Source organism: Malania oleifera, chromosome 11, assembly GCF_029873635.1.
Source record: "Malania oleifera isolate guangnan ecotype guangnan chromosome 11, ASM2987363v1, whole genome shotgun sequence".
NCBI classification, from domain to species: domain Eukaryota; kingdom Viridiplantae; phylum Streptophyta; class Magnoliopsida; order Santalales; family Ximeniaceae; genus Malania; species Malania oleifera.
Window position 1 is genome coordinate 82174815 of NC_080427.1, and position 7211 is coordinate 82182025.

Here is a 7211-nt window from a genome sequence, read left to right on the forward strand (position 1 = left end):
TTTTTATTTTTGTTTTATATAAAACCCAATACGTGTACATGCACAGTGTCACATGCGAATGCTCATCCCCCCCAACTAAAGTGGAACATTGTCCTCAATGTGAAAGCATAGGGGAAATAGAAAATACTGTGCACGGGAAAAGTAAGGCATACCTGCGTGGTGAGGTAATGGAAAAGAAAAACTAAACTACGAGAAAATGGACCTGAAAACTAACTAAAAATAAAATAAGATAAAATAAAAGGAAAATAAGGGAAAGAAAAACATCACAATTGTCTGACGGAGGCTCAGGAGGAATTTCATCTGGTGGTTGCAGGTCTATAAATTGTATCAGCGGTTCTCCAAATTTAAGCCACCACAATCGATCAGTCATCATATCTGCATGAAAATCAACCTCAAATGAATTAATGCTCATCAATATACCAAATAATACGTGTGCAGATTGACCCTCGTGTGTGGATAAGAAAGGGTCTTTATTCAACATCGTGTCCAAGAAATGTGCTTCTTTACGAACTAACGTGTGATGGGAAGTTATTGGAGCAATTACCTGTAGTTCTTCAGAAGCATTAACATTAAAAGTTTTACCTGGTTCTTTGAAAATTAGGCTCTCACTAGTCTGGTCACCCTCTTTATCGGGTGTACATATCATCATACCACTATAGGAGTCTACCTCCACATTAGGCTCCTTAACATCTGATTTAGGCGGGAGTGACAGTTTCATGATTTCTTAGCTCGGAGTATGAGGTACCACTGGTTGGTACTCCGTATGAGTATCAGTCTCTTCATCAACTAACTGCTCTGCTTCTGGCCCCATTTCCTCTGTTTTTTCTTTGAATTCATCTATTTCAGCCGTAACTTTTGGTGCTAGGACAACTGGTTGCCCGACAATGAGTATCTCAAGTTGGGGAAATTCTTTCTCGCTTCTCGAAGTGGTGGTGGTCTCTACTGTCTCAAGAGAAACATCGTGTATTTGTTGGTGTGGCTGCTGGTACTCTTGAGGACTAGGCTAGGTTCCATGAGCAATTCTTCATTTTCTAAGATGTCTAGCTATGTGCTTATCACATTGATGGTGTCCTGCAATTCATTATTATGATCGACTTGAGTTTGCATAAACTGCTGGAGCATGTTCGCCATCTGAGTTATGCTATCCTCCATAAATTCTGACGGCGTACAGCTTTGAGGGATCTGTTATGGCTGGTATTGAGGCGGAGGAATATCAGGGTAGTTTGGTGGTTCATATGCATCACCACCACGAATTGTGTTGATAGGGTGTGCAGTCATGGATGCCTGAGTGTATCGTGTGTTGCACTGTGGGATATTGTCAACTAAGTAATCAAAGAATGATCATACTTGATCTGGATCCTCGCTGACGGGTTCTCCATTGCACGTGGTCTGGAAAAAATACTTGCAATCAGGGGAAAGAGCAGTATAAAAATAATCAGCTAACCTCCATGAGTCAAACCCGTGATGTGGGCAAGTACTTAGCAGATCCTTGAATCGTTTCCAGAAAGCCCCAAATGTCTCGTCATCCTGCTGCACAAAATTAAGAATCTGTTCCTGCAAAAATTGAGTTTTCTATGAGCGACAAAATGTATGCAGGAATTTACGCTCCATATCAACCCAATTAGTGATAAAGTGAGGTCTCAAAGAATGAAACCAGATCAGTGCCCTATCCTGCAAAGTAGCAAGAAATAAATTCAGTCTAATAGATTCGTTAGTTCTAGCATGAGAGAAAAACATGTTGCAGGTTAACTCAAACTCTACTAGATGCTGATAGGGGCACTCAAATTCTGACCCATAAAACTCGGGTAGCAATGACGTCCTCCCGCGCTGCATCATGAAATTAAGCTCGTCATAAGGCAAAACAGTGGAAGAGGATGTAGTGGCATATTCAAGCTGCAAAAAGTCCATTATCGTGCACGGTGCAGGTGCAGCCATTTTTCAAAACTCAATTTTTTTTTCTATTTTGTTTTTTGTTTTTTTTTTCTTTTTTATAAAACTAATAAAAATGACGGGAAAAACGCAAATTGGAGACTAAGACCGACATTCTCCGGCAACAGTGCCAAAAACTTGACTCACTAAAAAAATGAGCAACTCGAAAGCTATCCCAAGTATAGGAGTTACGTCGTGTAATATTAAGCCCAAGGGCTAGATCATCTCCTCAGGGAATGCATTTTAATCTCAATTTCACGTTCTCCCAATCAAAAATAAAAATGTACTGAACTCAGTTCAGATTCGGGGTTTTTCAGAATTTTGGAGACTTAAACAAAAACTTAAATTAAAGTCCTAAAACTTGCATGTTTCAATTTAAAGAGCAAAAATGGAAACCCTAACCTACTCAAGGAAACATCGGAGCACGCACTAATTAAAGATGGCAACTTTGGACACGGAATTAAAACACGCAATGGAAACTTAATCAAACACTCACGCACACAATAAAAACCAAACCTTTAACTAGATAAAATTTCGAACCAAAATTAAACTATTAACGATGAAGACAAAACACGATAAAAAATAAATAATTAAAACTTTACCAAACTAATTAAATAATTCAAATATTAATTAAATCTATGGCAAAATTCAAGTAAGAGAATATTAAATAAACAATCAAAGTTCAACAAAAATAAAACACCCTAACTAATGTTCAAAATCCAAAATTTCACTAGTTAATTAATAATAAGTAATGATAGAGAGAAGATAAGAGAGAGAGAGAGAGAGAGAGAGAGCAGAGTAGAACTGCTGGAAGTTGCAGCAGTGGTAGAGGCCGGTACTGTGGTGGAGACTGCAAGGTGGAGAGGCCTTGGGCTGTGCTGGTATGGCAGCAACAAGGAAGTCCAGCGGAGAAAGATGTGATGCTTGGGTCTGCTGCTGGAGTTGGGACGAAGCTGCTGTTCTGGCTGAGACGGCTGTGGCTGAGCTGCTAGAGAAGTGCTTGGCCGAGAGTGGAGGAGCTTCTAAAGAGGGCTCACGGGTTGTAGAGAAACAGAGTAAGAGGGGAGGAAGAGTTTAGGGGAGGAAAAGAGGCTCGGTTGGCTGGTGTCGTGCTACAAGAAAATAGAGGAGAGTTCAAAGGAGAGAGGGGAAGGTAACTAGGATAGAGAGGAAGAGAGAGTGATAAGAGAAAAACAAAAACCAGAGAAGGAGAAAGTGAGAAAGGAGAGAAGCTAAAGGAAGAGAGATAGCAAAAAGAAGAAGAAGAAGAAGAAGAAGAAGAAGAAGAAGAAGAAGAAGAAGAAGAGGAAGAGAAGGAGAGAATGGGGAGCCCTCGGGTTGCCTGCGCAGGGGGAGGAAGAGAATGGAATTTAAAGGATAGGGGGGGAAGCCCTAGACCTGGATCCAGCCAAGATGAATCTGACCCGGCTCGTTTGAAAGGACTTGAATTATTATATTTTTTCATTTTTTTTTGTTCTCTGTTCATCACAAATTTGACTCTTCTGGAGCTCGTTTCTCACAAAACTTAAAACATGAAAGTTTTAGATAACCCTTTCCTCTTTCTCAAAAAGTTTGAATCATCTCGATCGGAGCTCGGAGGGAAAAGTTATGCCTGAAATACGAACAGGTGTTGGTTTTGGTTTCTGAGATTTTTCCTGCAACAAAAAATTACCAAAACTTCATAAATAGTGCAATAAAGTTCAAGAATGATGATTTTGGCACTTTATTAAAATATTGGAAAATTTTGGACATTTAATTAAAAATATAAACCGTAAAGCCCGGGTTGAGATGCCCAATTACGCAGTTTTGACGAGTAATCATAGGAGGACTGGACTTTTTAGGGGGTTTTTCTCAGTGTTAGGTAAGGGAATAAACTAAAGCAGTTATTTTTTCATGCAAATTAGTATTATTTATTAGCAAATAAATTTTCAAGAAAGCATGTTTTATATTTGAATATTGGTGAGAAAATGCATGTTTGGGAAAATACTATTGTATTACAGGAAATGTAATTTTAGAATAAAATGTATGATTTTACTTAGCATTGTGGGGCATGAACATTATTTTACGTGATAAGTATTATGTTATGGAAATTTTACGAGTAAAGCATGCTTTCAGGAATTATGAAATAATACAGTACATTATGATTTCAAAGTACATGATAAATGATTTAATTATTCAGAATGATATGTATGAGATATTCGACGCAAGGCCGTGATTGATAGCAGGTGCAAGGTCATGTATGTTATATGTTTTCGACGTAAGACCGTATTTATGAAAGAATGGAAATGCTATCAATCAATTTATGTTAAATGTTATATTATCATGTACTATATGTTATCAGAACCCGGATGTTAACTTAGTTCAGTTTCAGAAGCACGGTACTATAGCTATATAGATTTGATATTTGTGTTCAGACTTGTGCTAACCACCCCACAAAGGGGTGGGAGATGGATAGTCGATGTGGCTTTCAGTGTAGAGTTGTAGACGTCCACCTAGAAGTCTGGACCAGAGTGTGGCGGGCCCATCGTACTTACATACATTTTTTACTTGGCAGTGGTTGGCCAACCATTGTCGCGTCTCGCCTTCGGGCTGCACAACTCGTCATGGGGGGTAATACATGACACCAGCTAGCTATTCATCCTGAGTATGTTTTCAGTATTATCAATTATACCAGAAATTTTATGAACTATATGATTTTTTAGAAAATACGAAAGCATATGATTATTCAGTATGTTATGATGAATGTTTCAGGTATATGAAATGAACTGTATATGTATAATTGCATTAAATGTTCATGTTGTCACACAGCTATATTTAGTTTATTTTCCCTTATTGAGAAGTGTCACACCCTAGAACATTAAATGACTTTCAAGAAACCCAAAAGGACCAGTGGGTCATGGCTATCATTGAGTCTATTATGCTACCCCATTAGGAGGGTAAGTCTTGTACTAGGATCAGGAGATTTTTGTTGTAGGATCCTAGATGTATTTTTTATATTTTGAAGTTGTATATGAATACAGTATCACTGTGGATTGTGGTTGGCTCTGGTATTTTATATTTTATGGTTATGAGTATAATGATTTACATTTACTGCTGCCTAGGTTCCGCTGTGTATAACAGGTGTCCCCGCTACCCACAGGCTTCAGGTTGACTATTTTATTTATTTTGATTTTCTTATATGGATATATAAGTAGGTCATCACAGTTTGGTATTAGAGCCTAGGATACTAGGTTCTATAGACAATAAAATGCAGTACTAATAATACCAGAGTATAGGATAAGGGAATTTGAGGTCTGGTTTAATAGTCTAGATGCAGGACTTTCATGGTGGTTTGCGTGATTTTCCTGGTGATACGATTTCAAGAAAGTCATGGTAAACTATCGTCGAGTTGGGTATCTAGGTCGCAGGATTGAATCTTGAATTAAGATTAGGAGAGATGAATTAATTAGAAGTAAACATTATATTGGTTGGGTGATATGTATAGTAAAGGGGTTCTAAGTTAAGTTATTTGTTTTTTAGGATGGACCCTGGTGGCAGTAGTGCCCACGCTAATGGGAATGAGGGTGCTGGACCCTCAGACGCTGTGGGCAGTGATTCAGATGCAGTCTTACGCAGCGTGGCATAGTAGGTTGTGGCCGAAATTGCTAGGAGTTCGAGGGAATAGGTTGGTCCATCGAAAGGCCACGGTAGCTCGATAAAGAAATTCATAAAGATAAATCCTTCGGCTTTCTCAGGGGAAACAGATTCTGCAGTTGCTGAAAACTGGGTGCAGGAAATAGAGAAAATATTTGCAGTGTTGCAGTGTTCAAAGGAGCAGAGGGTACTATTCGCTACATATAAACTTACTAGAGAGGACGAGAGATGGTGGTCGGCGATGAAACTCTTAGAGCAGTAGAGGACAGTACCTGTGGAGATGACATGGGAGTGGTTTAAGGAGATATTTTTCGACAGGTATTTTTTGGCTTTGTCTAGGGAAGCTAAGATTGAGGAGTTCCTGAATTTGAAGCAGGGACAGCAAACCATGCAACAATACGTGGCAAGGTTCATTGAACTATCTTGCTTCACCCCATACATTATACTAGATGAAGTAAAGAACGTACGGTAGTTTGAGAGAGGCTTGAGGAGAGAAGTATATAAGCAGGTGTCGATTCTAAAGTTGCAAGATTTTGCTGAGCTGGTAGATAGAGCTATTATAGCAAATATTGCAGAGCAGTTGGAGGATGAAGAGCAGAGGCAGAAGAAGAGATCCACACCTTCTAGTTCTCAGCAGGGAGTTGGTCATGGTTCTTGGAAGAGGGGTGGCTATTATCGAGACTATAGGCAGGAGATAGGGAATCGTGGATTCCAGGGTATGCAACCACTTCCAGCGTGCCCGACTTGTGGGAAAAGACACCTGGGGGAGTGTCATGTCGGGCGAGGTGTTTGCTATTGGTGTGGGGAGCCTAGGCATGTGATAAAGGAATGTCAGGCTCAAATTGGTGCTGCTCCTACTCCTAGACCTACTCGAGGACGCTACCACGCACCACGTGGAGGCCAGCAGAGGAGTATGGCCCCAGCCAGGGTCTTCGCTTTGATGCGAGGTCATGCTAAGGCAGCTAATAACGTGGTCACAGGTACAGTTAATATGTTTTCATTTAAAGTTATTGCACTTTTGGACCCAAGGACCACACACTTGTTTGCATTTTTGAAATGTGTTAAATTGTGAGAGGCCGAAACACAAACACTAAATGTTGAATTATTAGTAGTTACACCGACTGGGTTAGCGGTGAGATGTAGTAGGATGCTATATGGTTGTCCAGTCGATATTCAAGGAAGAATTTTATTTTTTGACCTAGTGGTGCTGAATATGCATGAGTTTGATATCATCTTCGGCATGGATTGGCTAGCAGCTAATTCTGCATTTATAGATTATCGTACGAGAGAAGTGATATTCAGACCTCCAAGAAGACCAGAATTCATATTTACAGGGTCACAAGTGCAATATCTACCTTAGATGATCTCAGCTGTTCAGGCGAGGAGACTACTCCTGAGTGGTTGTCAGGGATTTGTAGCTTTTGTGAAAGAAATGTCGCAGAATGAATTGAAAGTTATTAATGATTACGCGCCGAAACTGCATAATTGGACGCTTAACCCGGGCTTTACCTTTTATAATTTTAATTAAATGTCCAAATTTATTCAATATTTTAATAAAGTGTCAAAATCATCATTCTTGAATTTTATTGCACTATTTATGAGAATTTGGTAATTTTTTGTTGCAGGAAAATTCTCGGGAATTAAAACTG